Source organism: Suricata suricatta, chromosome 5 (assembly GCF_006229205.1).
Source record: "Suricata suricatta isolate VVHF042 chromosome 5, meerkat_22Aug2017_6uvM2_HiC, whole genome shotgun sequence".
Lineage (NCBI taxonomy): Eukaryota > Metazoa > Chordata > Mammalia > Carnivora > Herpestidae > Suricata > Suricata suricatta.
In genome coordinates this window covers 40,483,601-40,497,015 of record NC_043704.1, presented here as the reverse complement: position 1 = coordinate 40,497,015, position 13,415 = coordinate 40,483,601, and the positions used below count along the sequence as shown (strand labels likewise).

At 39.5% G+C, this 13,415-nt stretch overlaps 1 long non-coding RNA gene across 1 annotated transcript in view; it reads right to left on the bottom strand.

The window, feature by feature from the left end:
* LOC115292956 overlaps positions 1 to 9,832 on the bottom strand; it is a 42,451-nt gene extending 32,619 nt beyond the window's left edge. The window contains exon 1 of the long non-coding RNA XR_003909260.1: positions 9,793 to 9,832. This is a non-coding gene — a long non-coding RNA (uncharacterized LOC115292956). The remainder of the gene's footprint in view (positions 1 to 9,792) is intronic.
* Between the last annotated feature and the right edge of the window lie 3,583 nt (positions 9,833 to 13,415).

The window sequence follows — 13,415 nt, the reverse complement described above, 5'->3', positions numbered from 1 at the left end:
TATGGATATACCCAAGAGATACAGAAATGCTGATGTATAGGAGCACATGTACCCCAATGTTCATAGCAGCAATGTCAACAACAGCCAAATCATGGAAAGAGCCTAAATGTCCATCACCTGATGAGTGGATCAAGAAGATGTGGTATATATACACAATGGAGTACTACATGGCAATGAGAAAGAATGGAATCTGACCATTTGTAGGAAAGTGGATGGACCTTGAGGGTGTCATGCTAAGCGAAATAAGTCAGGCAGAGAAGGACAGAAACCATATGTTTGCACTCATAGGTCTAGCAGGAAAACAAGAGAGACCTAATGGAGAACCAGGGGGAGCGGAGGAGGGAGAGAGAGTTGGGGAGAGAGGGTCGCAAAACTTGAGAGACTATGGAATGCTGAAAATGAACTGAGAGTTGAAGGGGAAGGGGGAGGTGGGAAAAGAGGTGGTGGTGATGGAGGAGGGCACTTGTGGGGAAGAGCATGGGGTGTTGTATGGAAACTAATTTGACAATAAACTATTAAAAAAAAAAAGACAGTCTCTTCAGCAAGTGGTGCTGGGAAAACTGGACAGCGCCAGGGAGAAAAATGAACCTCAACCACTTTCTTAAACCAGACACAAAAATAAACTCAAAATGGATGAAAGACCTAAATGTAAGACAAGAAGCCATCAAAATCCTTGAGGATAAAGCAGGCAAGAACCTCTTTGACCTTGGCTGCAGCAACTTCATACTCAACACGTCTCCAGAGGCAAGTGAAACAAAAGCAAAAATGAACTGTTGGGACCTCACCAAAATAAAAAGTTTCTGTACAGCGAAGGAAACAATCAGCAAAACTAAAAGGCAACCGACAGAATGGGAGAAGATATTTACAAATGACATATCAGATAAAGGATTGGTATCCAAAATCTATAAAGGACTTATCAAATGCAACACCCAAAAAACAATCCAATAAGGAAATGGGCTAAAGACATGAATAGACACTTCTCCAAAGAAGACATTCCAATGGCCAACAGACACATGAAATGATGCTCAGTGTCACTCATCATCAGGGAAATACAAATCAAAACCACAATGAGATATCACCTCACGCCCATCACAATGGCTAAAATCAGTAAGTCAGGAAGCAACAGATGTTGGTGAGGATGTGGAGAAAGAGGATCTCTTTTGCACTGCAGGTGGGAATGCAAACTGGTGCAGCCATTCTGGAAAATAGTATGGGGATTCCTCAAAAAAGTAAAAATAGAACCACACTTGACCCAGCAATTGCACTACTAGGTATTTATCCAAGGAATGAATACAGGTGTGCTGTTTCAATGAAACGCATGTACCCCAATGTTTCTAGCAGCACTACCAACAATAGCCAAAGTATGGAAAGAGCCCAAATGTCCATTGATGGATGAATGGATAAAGAAGATGTGATGTGTGTACACACACACACACACACACACACACACAAACACACACACACAAAGGAGTATTACTTGGCAATCTAAAAGAATGAAATCTTGCCATTTGCAACCATGTATATGGAACTAGAGGGTATCATGGTAAGTGAAATTAGTCGGTCAGAGAAACACAAATATTATATGTTTTCACTCATATGAGGACTTTATGATACAAAACAGATGAACACAAAGGAAGGGAAGCAAAAATGATATAAAAACAGGGAGGGCGACAAAAACATAAGAGATTCTTAAATATAGAAAAGAAACAGAAGGTTACTGGAGGGGTTGTGGGAGGGGGGATGGGCTAAATGGATAGGGGCATTAAGGAATCTACTCTTGAAATCATTGTTGCACTATATGCTAACTCACTTGGATGTAAATTTTAAAAAATAATTAAAAAAAACAGTATGTGAGGAAAAAGAGAATTTGGATCTGTATAAAACAGGTTTGCCCATGAGTTTGATAACTGTTGAAGCTTCTGTGTCCACTTTCCTATATTTAAAATTTTCTATAATAAAAATAAAAAGAGGGTAACATCAAGGAAACCAACAGTGTGATAATGAGCACTGTTTCATTAGGGAGATTAGGGAAGGAGTCTCTTAGGAAGAGACTCCCTTTCTGGGAGCTAACAGTATTTCTGATCCTGTTTCCTTTTGGCTTCAGGTTTGTTTTTTGTTTATTTGTTTGTTTTTTCCTGTCTAGCTGTACTCTGGCCTTGCACAATTCCTTTGGGAGCTGACAAGTCCCACGTCATATACCAGGTACCACATAGAGCGGACTGCCAGAATTCTTGGGCTGTCGGTGGCTTTTATTTCTTCACCTTTGGCCAAACGGATTCTTCAGTTGCTTCCTCCTTCTGCCTGCCCCCCAATCCTGACTTCTGACTTCACTGCTCACTTTGCATTTTCAACTTTGCCTTGACTTTTAGACTAAGTTTCCAGCATTGCTTTCTCGTCCATAATTGTGTTACCTTGTTTACAGAATGAGGTCCTTTCTGTACACTCACTTAGGGTGCTTCTCTCAACGCAGCCCGAGGGCCAGCGCTGTTCACCGAAGATACAGCAGGGAAGCCACGTATTAAGTTGTTACCCTACAGTTCTGGATCACCTCCCTGAAAGCCATGGTCATTTCATGCCCAAATTCAAGTCCCGTATGGCTAGCCAACCTGGCGCTTGGGAGGTGCAGCATGACTCTAGCAGCTGGAATCTCTGGGCTCATTAACCATTAACAGAGACCAGGGCAGAAGTGCTGGCGCGGCGTTCCCAGGCCCAACCCCCACAGGTCCGCAAGCCCTCAGAATTCACCGGTTTACTCCAAAGCACCTGCTAAAAGCATTTTCCCAGGGGTTTCCGCCTGCTCCTTTCTGACGTCCTGTGTGAGGACACGGGAAGTGTGCATATGGCAACTGCGGAAGTGCGGAAGTAGGACGGTCATCTCAGGGAAGCCCTTGGGCCCTGGTTTCAACTGCAACCTGAATGAGCTGCTGCTTTTCACCGGACGCCATTTTTACTTGAAAGGGTGACTGGCGGACAAACCACGGTTACTCAGCCAGGGGCAGGCAGCAGATATTTTCTTAAAAATAAATGAAATGGGCATCTCGGTGGTTCAGTTGGTTGGGCATCTGACTGTTGGTTTCCGGTCAGGTCATGATCTCACGGTCTGTGGATTCCAGCTCCGAGTTGGGCTCAGCGCTGACTTCATAGAGCCTACCTGGGATTCTCTCTCTTACTCTGTCCCGGCTCCACCCTCTCTCTCTCTCTCTCTCTCTCAATATAAATAAATAAATAAACTTTAAAATAAATAAATAAATAAATAAAATGACACTGTCACTTCAAAGAAATCAACTTAGAGTATTTATTGCCAATGATAACTTTCAAGTTTTCAAACATGGGAGATCAATGAACACATATGGGGCTTGTTTAGTATTTTTCCTACGTAACTTTTCTCTACAGTCATCCATATTGAAGGCCAGAAAACTGCCTTTAATGACGTGACTTTCCCCAGATGGGGTTTAGTTTTTGAGATGATTCATTTATATGATTTTTGTAGTAAAAGAGCTATTTCTGGTAAAATAAGATTTCAGTGCCAAGAACTACACTTTTAAAATGTAATTTAGCAATTTTCTCCTCTTGCCAGTAAGGGGCAGCAGACCACACTGTTTGTTTGAAATACCTGTAGGTACTGGACCTGTTCTCTCATTCTCTGGCTCCGTGAATGCATCGCTGACCCTTCCCTCTCCTCCTGGTGACACTGACCCACAGAGACTAAGAAGGGCAGGGATACTCAAAAGAGGAAAAAGTTACATTTAAAATACCATTCTAAGAAAAGGATCACATTCTGTCAGTCCTGTGTGTTGACAAATGGTGAATCTCTTATTATTTCTAAATTGGGTTCTAAGTAACTGCCACATACCAAGTTAAGTATCCACCGGAATTATACACAGTCCATTAGTGAGAAAGAAAGGCTGAAAGTAATATCTTTATTTTTTTCTGCATACTTACAAAAGACTAAGCTTTAGTCATCTAGTTTTTATTTTTTTCATTTTAATGAGTATTAAAAATTTTTTTAATGTTTATTTTTGAAAAAGAGAGACAGAGAGCACGTTCATGTGTGCACGGGGGGAGGGGCAGAGAGAGGATCCCAAGCAGGCTCTGCACTGTCAGAGCAGAGCCCAATGCGGGGCTTGAACTCATGAACCATGAGATCATGACCTGAGCTGAAGTCAGATGATCAACTGACTGAGCCACCCAGGCGCCCCTTTAATGAGCATTTATTGAACATGTATCATAAGCCAGGAGTCATTTAGGTACTGAAGACATGTGAGACACATGATCAACAAACCACATCCATCATCTGGTGCCTTCTTTTTATTGGGGACTGTGAATCAAACTATGAAAGGGACTAGTAGAATAGGAGAAATTCTGAACATCAAGTATGAACAGAGAGGAAGACACTAGCATCTGTTTTTTTCCCCAATCACAGATGCTAGTAAGGAAAATGTAACTGTTTTTTTTTTTATATCTGGATAAAAATCTCTATCTTCAGACTCTCATCTGTCTGAATTATAAAGCTTAATTTTTTCCAAGTAAATTCAATTGCTCTATGGATATCTACTTCACACTTTGCTCAAACTCAGACTCTGCCCTCCACCACATTCTTTCTTCCCAGGCTTGGGAAAGTACATCTACTTCTCTCGTTTGATTTGTCTCGATGCTGCATTATAATCTTTTCAACATAACCATTTAGATGGTACTCACACATTCTCTCTCCATGCTGACATCATTTTCAAGATGTGACCTAAGTACCCCTAGGTGCCCCCGCAGGGCAGCTGGTTGGCTCTCTCTTCTGAGACCTCGCTCCTATCTTGGACCTTTGGAGAAAACTGCATGTTACGCTGCCTGTAGGATGTTCACTGGCCTGCATCAGTCTCTTTTCTACCCCTATATCCCATGCAACTGTATCAGAGAGATTTCCGCTATTCTCTTCGAGAATGGAAAATTCTCTGGGAGCTATTAGCTGCTAAGGCTCCCACCCCCAAAGCCCAGAAATCCTTTACTTTCAGAATCCTGTGAATAAATACAACATTTTCGATTACCCAGCTCTATACATTGTAACTCAGATGCCGGTGGGACTGAATGAGAGCAACATCTTTTAAAATTTCTTTTGTGTTATACTTCAATCAGTGCTTTTGACCTTGAAGGCCCGCATTTATTCCAAAGAAACTGCTTTGAATGAGAATCATCTAATGAAAGGAAAATTCAGGAGAAAATAATGTATCAAGTAATGTTTTACATGTTGACCCTTATGTTCAACTACCTGTTATTTAAGAATTAAAACCAAGGGGCATCTGGGTGGCTCAGTTAGTTAAGCTTCTGACTTGATTTCTGCTCGGGTCATGAGATTGAGCCTCATGTCGGGCTCTGCGGTCCCATGGAGGAGCCTCCTTGGGATTCTCTCCCTCTTTCTCTCTCCGCCCCTCCCCTTCTTGTCCCTTCTCTCTCTCTCTCTCTCTCTCTCTCTCTCTCTCTCTCTCTCTGTCAGAATAAATAAACAAACTTTTAAAAAGGGTCAAAGAAAAAAAGGGTCAAAACCAAACAGATGCATAACTTCTCTCCCATGCACATTTCTCTTTTCCTTTCATTACTACACTCAAAGAGAAGTCTCCATTTCCCAATCATGTAACAAGTAACAGTTCCCTGTCATATGGCATCTATGCAACAGAAACAAAAATTGGAATTTTATGGGCATTCTTGTTTCAAGCTTACTAATGTACACCTACACTGGAATATGGGGGGGAGTGGATTTTTCCCCCAGACTTCCGGTATATCTGTGAGTTTAAAATTAGCCTGCAGAGGGCAGCAGATAGTAGTGAAAAATCCCTGTGCTTTCTATCTCTGTTGTAGTAGCGGTTGAATATGAATAAAGAATAAGTGTTAGTTTATGTTATTTAAAATCAATACTGAGGGGCGCCCGGGTGTCTCAGTCAGTTAAGCATCCGGCTTCAGCTCAGGTCATGATGTCTTGGTTAATGGGTTCGAGCCTCGCGTCGGGCTCTGTGCTGACAGCTCAGAGCCTAGAGCATGCTTTGGATTCTGTGTCTCCCTCTCTTTCTGACCCTCCCCTTCTCACGCTGTCTCTCTGTCTCTCAAAATAATAATAATAATAATAATTTAAAAAATCAAATCAAATCAATACTGAAAAATCTTCTTGACATAAGGAAGACTTTTGTGACTACTTAGAGGTGCCAGGCTGGTTGTTAGTGAAAACGAAGTAGTCAAACTTTTTTTGGTAGTTTTTTATTCTTACGGTACTTCTAGATCCTTTTTCCAGACAACCAGTACCGATTCACCTCTCTCCCAGTGGTCTAATCCGTCTAGCACCCAGAATTACACCCACTCCAACAACAAAAAAATTATCCTGTATTTCATTTCTATTGTGTTTTCTTCTATGGGTAGTGATAATTTGTAAAGAATAACTACTCTTGTTATATGCCCATTATCCTTCGCAGATAAATACTACTGAAACTAGTTATCAAAAAATAAAACTACTCATAAAAGGAATGATTTTTATTTTAGGATGGTTTTTTTTTAAATGTTTTATTTATTTTTGAGAGAGAGAGAAACAGCATGAGCAGGGGAGGGTCAGAGAGAGAGGGAGACACAGAATCTGAAGACAGGCGACAGGCTCTGAGCTCGCTGTCAGCACAGAGCCTGATGTGGGGCTCGAACCCAGGAACCGTGAGATCATGACCTGAGCCGAAGCCGACGCTTAACCAACTGAGCCACCCAGGCGCCCCTATTTTTATTTTAGAGAGAGAGAATTAGCAGGGGAGAGGGACAAAGCGAGAGAATCCCAAGCAGCCTCCATGCTTAACACAGAGCCTAACGTGGGGCTCAATCCCACCACCTTGGCATCATGACCTGAGCCGAAATCAAGAGTAGGACGCTTAACTGACTGAGTCACCCAGGTGCCCCAGGATGGAATTTTAAAGTAATTTTTTTACTTGACTAAGGACAGTGGAAATGTAGCAAGATTCCCCAATACATGTCCATGGTCAAATAACTTCAAAAACTCACAAAAGGGAGGTGTTGTAAAACCGACCACCAGCAACAAAACAAATAAAAGGTCACAACTTAGTACCGTAAATGAAAAGAAATGGGGTCAAAACAAGAAGCAGAAAATATTGTCGTGTTGTATTAGGTCTCCTAAATCTGCCATTCATCTTCTCAGACTTAGTGGGAAAATGAGTCCAAAGCATCCTGACAATTCCCACTAATGTCATCTTATTTGGAAATATGCAGACTGAGGAGTTAAGCTGTCCTAACAAAAATAAAGGTGAGTTCTGAAAAACTTTAATTGGAACTACATCCTTGAGAATTCATCAGAAATTAGAAGGGCCAATAAACTTATAATTTTTTAAAATGTTAATTTGTTTTTGGGAGAGAAAGGAGGGGTAGGGGTAGAAAGAGGGGGAGACACAGAATCTGAAACAGGTTCCAGGCTCTGAGCTGTCAGCACAGAGCCCAACATAGGGCTTGAACTCATGAACTGTGGGATTGTGACCTCAGCCAAAGTTGGACGCTTAACTGACTGAGCCATCCAGGTGCCCCTAGGCTTGCAATTTTTAATGAATTGTGTGATGTTGTGATGGCAGCCGATCCACAAATCCAGTCATGACTGCATCTCAGAAAAGAACTCAGACACCAGACCTCTAGCAAGCAATGGCACGTCTCCACAACTGGGCGTGCCCATCACCATGCTCAGCCTGCACCCTCCCATCCCTGCACACTCAAAAATCCTGAAGAGTAGATTAGCTGCTTTTAGATTAGATGCTATTAGATTAGATAGAAAATGATCTATTCTGTTTTGAACCGGGCAGTACTACCTGTGATCAAGGTAAGAATAAACCACATGGCAATTATGAAACTATAGAATAAAAAAGAAAAAACTGGAGGGAAGCAAGAAAAAAAGGAAAAGCAAAATGGAAGAATGAAGAAAGGGAAGGAGGAAACAAGGAAGAAAAAGACTGCTGGTTTATATTATGCGGAAGTCTCGAAGTAAGCGTAACTCAAACTACAGAGCGGAATCCCCATGGGGGTTTTATGCTACACAACAGCATGACAAAATATAATCCATTAAAGAAGAGCTAAAAACCAAGATGATCAGAGTTAATGGGTTAAAAGGAGATATCAGAGACAAGAAAACAATCTGAGAACTGACCCACGATTCTCGATCTAAAAATAAATCATAGTATCAGTAACGGCAAGGAACAAAATGATAATAAAGCGGAGTAAAGTAATAGTAATGAGTGCAGAAGAAAAACCACATTTAAAATAATTTTGCCTCCATGGTAATATGGTAAACTGAGTACCTGTTTAGTTGTTGGAAACAACTAAAACTGCTGAGCAAAAAATATTTCTTAAAATTCAAATGTGTGCAAATGCTGGCAAAATAGATAAATTCCTCGTAGGACCAAAACAAGCTTAAGGCAGGAACTCTGCGACACAAATAAGGCACTAAGGCTGGCTTTTTGCCTTAATGGCATTTGCTGAGCTCAGAGCATCTCAAAAATTTTAAAGGATGTGAGACAAAGTTTATACTTCACCCAAGTTAGGGATTATATTAGGGGATGCCTTTTAAAATAAACTGGAACCCCAAAGTGTTATACTTCCAGTTTAAAAATGAACTAGAACATACACTCTTGACACCAGTATGGAATTGACCAAAACAAACACTGCTCATCTTGAAACTTGAACGTTGAACCTTGGTTCTGATTGGAGGTAGGAAAAGATTTCTCCTAAAGATTCATAATCACCATCTGGCTTCCATTTAAGTTTGTATCCTGAATTCACACCATCTGGTGTTGTGAAACACACACACAAGTGAAAACTTCAAGTCAATATTTTAGTATAACTGAAACAGCACTGATAATGCCTATGGATGCCTATCAGAAACAATAATCTTCCCAGGAAGAAATCCACCTCCTCCCAGGCCTCAAAGAATTTCTACTGAGAAAGTTCAACTGAAAATGAGAGCTCAAAGAGGAAAAAAACAAAAATCAGTAAACACAGAAAAATAAAGCACCATGAATGAGAGCAAACATAAACAACACCAAGAAAAGTTCAGAAGTTTCCAGAAACAGGAATTGTCAGATGGAAAAAAAAATAAATATGAGGTTTTAAAAAAAATGTTTCAGGGGTGCCTGGGTGGCTCAGTTGGTTGGGTGTCTGACTTCAGCTCAGGTGATGATCTCATGGTTCGTGGGTTTGAGCCCACATCAGGCTCTGTGCTGACAGCTCAGAGCCTGGAGTCTGCTTTGGAGTCTGTGTGTGCCTTTCTCTGTTCCTCCCCTGCTCACACTCTGTCTCTCTCTCTCTAAAAAAATAAATAAACAATAAAAAATATTTAAGAATAAATAGATGTGTAAAAAACTCAATGCTTCTAGAAATAAAAAAAACACAATAGAAAATTTAAACTTGATAAATGATTTGATACCATAAGTCTACCTACAGTTGAGGCCCAGGGATACAGGGAAGTAGACAATATGAGAGAGACATAAAGGACAGAGTAAGATGGTCTAACAAATATCTAATTGGAATTCTAGAAGGAGAAGGGGGTTGGGGGATGCAGTAGGAGGCTATATTTGAAAATAGTGATTGAGAAGTTTTCTCAAACTCCAGGAAGAAAAACATTTGAACCAGGAATTCAAACAAGCAAATGTGGTATTTCAATTGTGGTGGTATCACAGTTATCACGAGGTTAAATTCAGCTGAGTTAAACTGACAAACTACAAAGATACAGTTTGCTCTTAAGACTCAACAAAGAAATGCACTATGTGGTAAAACGGTTACCTCAAGCTGAGTGGTGGGAAATAAACACCCGGGTCACTGTACAGTCAAGTTAGTTCTGCACGAACACTGTGACTCACCAACTCGCGGAACTCAGCGTACTCAGACCGAGAGAGGCTTCTGTGACTGCGCATGCTCCAAACTCCAAGCCCGAGAGCGTTCGAATCGCGCCAACCCCCAAATCGACCGCTAGGGGGCAGATGTGGTCGTGGGATTTGTTTCTGCAGAGGAAGGACAGACCAGGGGCGCCAGATTCCCGTTTAACACCTCAGCAGTCAAATTGCAGAAACTCTGGAAAGCTCCTCTCTCTAAATCGCAGGTGTGTACAGTAAATTGATACTCTAATAGAAAGAAGAAAGAGAACGGGAGCGGGAGAGGAGGAGAAAAAGAAACAAAGACCAAAAAACAAACAAAAAACCCAACAAAAACAACAACAAAAAAACCCCCACCAAACCAACGCACACCTCTCTCGAACTACAGTTACCCTTTCACAAGTATTTTGAAATGGATAAAAATGTTTGTTCTTTTTTCTTCTTGTTTCCTTCTGATATAGTTTCCTTAATAATTAATGAAGATATATTTTTTTCTGTGGAATATGTGCAAACATTTTTCTTTAACTGGCACTCTAACCTTTTCTTCTTTAAGTCCTCTGAAAGTGCTAACATTTCTTTCATTTCGGCTCCATCGAGATTTATTTTGAGAGGGAAAAGTTGAAAGAAGCTGTTTCTCAAAATCTAATACATAATTCAACAAGATTTCACTCAAAACTGTTCTTGAAATATTGGAACTCAAAACGCAGTCTATAAAAAACATTTGGACATTTAAAAACTCCATGTCTGCTGCATAGTTTTTATTCTTCCTTTGTAGTTTTTAAAATAGAATGCTATTGCATATTTGAAATGATAAAGTGAAAACCAACACTCATGATTTGAAGAATATGGTTTATTTCACATTTTACTATGTTTTTAGGCTAAGCAACATCAAAGTCTAGCGTACATTTATTTTTATTACCCTCTTAACAGCAAAAAATTTTGTAGACTTTAATATTCCATAGACTTTTAAAATTTATGTTTGAACATTTTTCTATAGTTTGGGTAATTGATATTAAAACTTAAAATAAAGTGGTTTTCATATCTCTTTTTCTTTTTTACTAAAGACAATAGCTACTATATATTATTTTTCATCAATGGGAAGATTTGGGGGAAAGAAAATGCATTTAAAGTTTTGGCTCAGGTTTAATAGTGTACATATACAGCTTTAGTTCAGCCACTACTCAGTGGAAAATACAAACATAAGAAGTCAATTGCCCAGCTTGAGTCTCCAGATATTTTGTTTGTGACATACTGTGAGAACAGGGAAAATGACAGAAAATTCCTGACGTATGCATGCATTTATAATTAGAGTTATTTTTATATAAGTATGGCAAGTAGAATAGATAGTATTTAAACTTTTTGATTGGAAGATATAAAAGAAAAGAAAATCAAACCCCAAGGCCTTACTGAGTTCAGGCTTTGTATTTTGAAACATCGGCATAAATGGAAACACAGAGATAAAAATATAAACTTGTAATTCACCTTTTATTCCCCTTTTTTTGAAGTATGGAATTAAAAGCAGAGTTTGTGAATGAAAGGACAACCATGACAGATAATAGGATGGTGAGGTGGGTGTGGGCCCCAATTACTTATTACCTTTTTTAAGATGCTTGATCTAAGTGAAACATAAGAAATGTTTCTCCAGGGGAGCCTGGGTGGCTCAGCTGGTTGAGTGCCCGACTCTTGATTTCAGCTCAGGTCATTATCTCAAAGTTTGTGAGATCAAGCCCGGAGTCAGGCTCTATGCTGGCAGTGCAGGGCCTTGGGATTCTCTCTCCCTCTCTCTCTGCCCCTCCCCCACTCATTCTCCCTCTCTCCCTCTCTCTCTCCCTCCCTCCCCCCAACTCTCAAAATAAATAAACACTGAAAATATTTTTTAAAAAAGAAATGCTCTTCTAGCTTTTAAAAATATACAGAATGATTTCGAGAATTCTCCAAGAAATAAGAACTGTTTTGTTTGAGCTGCAGAGATATTTCCTCTTCTAAAAGACTATCCTCTTTTCATCCACTTTCAACTCGTGGATCAGAGTGGGACTGGGGCCAGGTATGTATATGAAGAGGAGTAATTACATGTCAGAAATTGCTGGAAGCCAATAGCTGAACTTTAATATGACCTAGCGTATTTATTTGTATGTGTTTTAGAATAACAATGGAAACATTGTTTTGGAAAGAGGTCATTTTATATAGTGCATATATGATTTATGATGTAACATTACCACATAGCTTATTAAAATTTATTGTTATGCGTAGATATTTCAAAAAACTAGTATTCTATGAATTTCATGTATGTCATTATTTTACTGTCAATTATATACTCCCTAATCATCAAAAAAAATAGGGGCTAGTTTTCTATTTTTAGCAAAACACATTACCTGTTTCCTTTTTCGTAAAAATCCATTTGGATTTCTTTTGCTTAAATTTAGGAATAAACATAAATTTACTGTCTAACTACATTTTAGTTTCAGATACATGGTGAAATAGACCAGATTTACTTAGAGAAGAACATCAGCATTTATAAATATTTGAAACATGTATAGAAGGAATATAAAGAAATAAACATATGTTTTTTAAGTAACTTACTATGTTTTGGGGGCACCTGGGTGGCTCAGTCAGTTGAGCGCCCGGTTTCGGCTCAGGTCATGATCTCACGGTTGGTGGGTTTGAGCCCTGTGTCAGGCTCTGTGCTGACAGCTCAGAGCCTGAGCCTCCTTCGGATTCTGTACCTCCCTCTCTCTCTGACTCTCCCTGCTCCTGCTGTCTCTCTTTGTCTCTCAAAAATAAATAAAAAGCATTAAAAAAAAGTAACTTACTATGTTTAGATGATATAAAACCAAACACTCACGAAGAAATTAGTGATATTAAAAATAAAAAAAGAATGTTGTGTCTTTATAGTATTGAAACTGAACCCAAATTCAGTATAAGGAGGAAGTGGAATTGAATCTGTCCTTTGAATGATAAGTTGCTTAAATATCAAGGAAGTAGAGGGCACTTTGAGGAGAAACAAAACAGCTAAAAGAACAATAGAGGCAAGATGAGGACACACATTGTAAGGACAGAGAAGTGAGGGACAGGATTAAAGAAGATAGCGTTTGTTGGCAGTAATAGGATGATGGGAAATAGATTTTCTAGGGAGTATCTTTGTTATTAATATTAAGCTCTTAAAAACCAAACGAGAGTCTGGATACAGTGTAATAAACCATAGGGAGCCATTAGTGAGTAGTTTCTTTAAATTTTAGTATTCTTCTATGAATTAGTATTTCTTCATACACTCAATAGAACCCAAAATTAAGCCTCCAGTCTTGTTTTCATCAATTTAGAATTCTTGTTTCAAATTAAAGATTCTCGTTTAGTGTTTAAAGGATTAAAATGAAACCCTAATCCTGAAACATATGGGAAGTCACCTCTGAATCTATTGGTGGAAGAAACTGGAGTCATTTTAGCTGTGATTTTCACAGGGAGAAAGATTGCATTGTATCCTTCTAGAAAGATAAACACGTTTTGTGGATGCCAGGGTTTTGCTCAGAGGACTGCCGG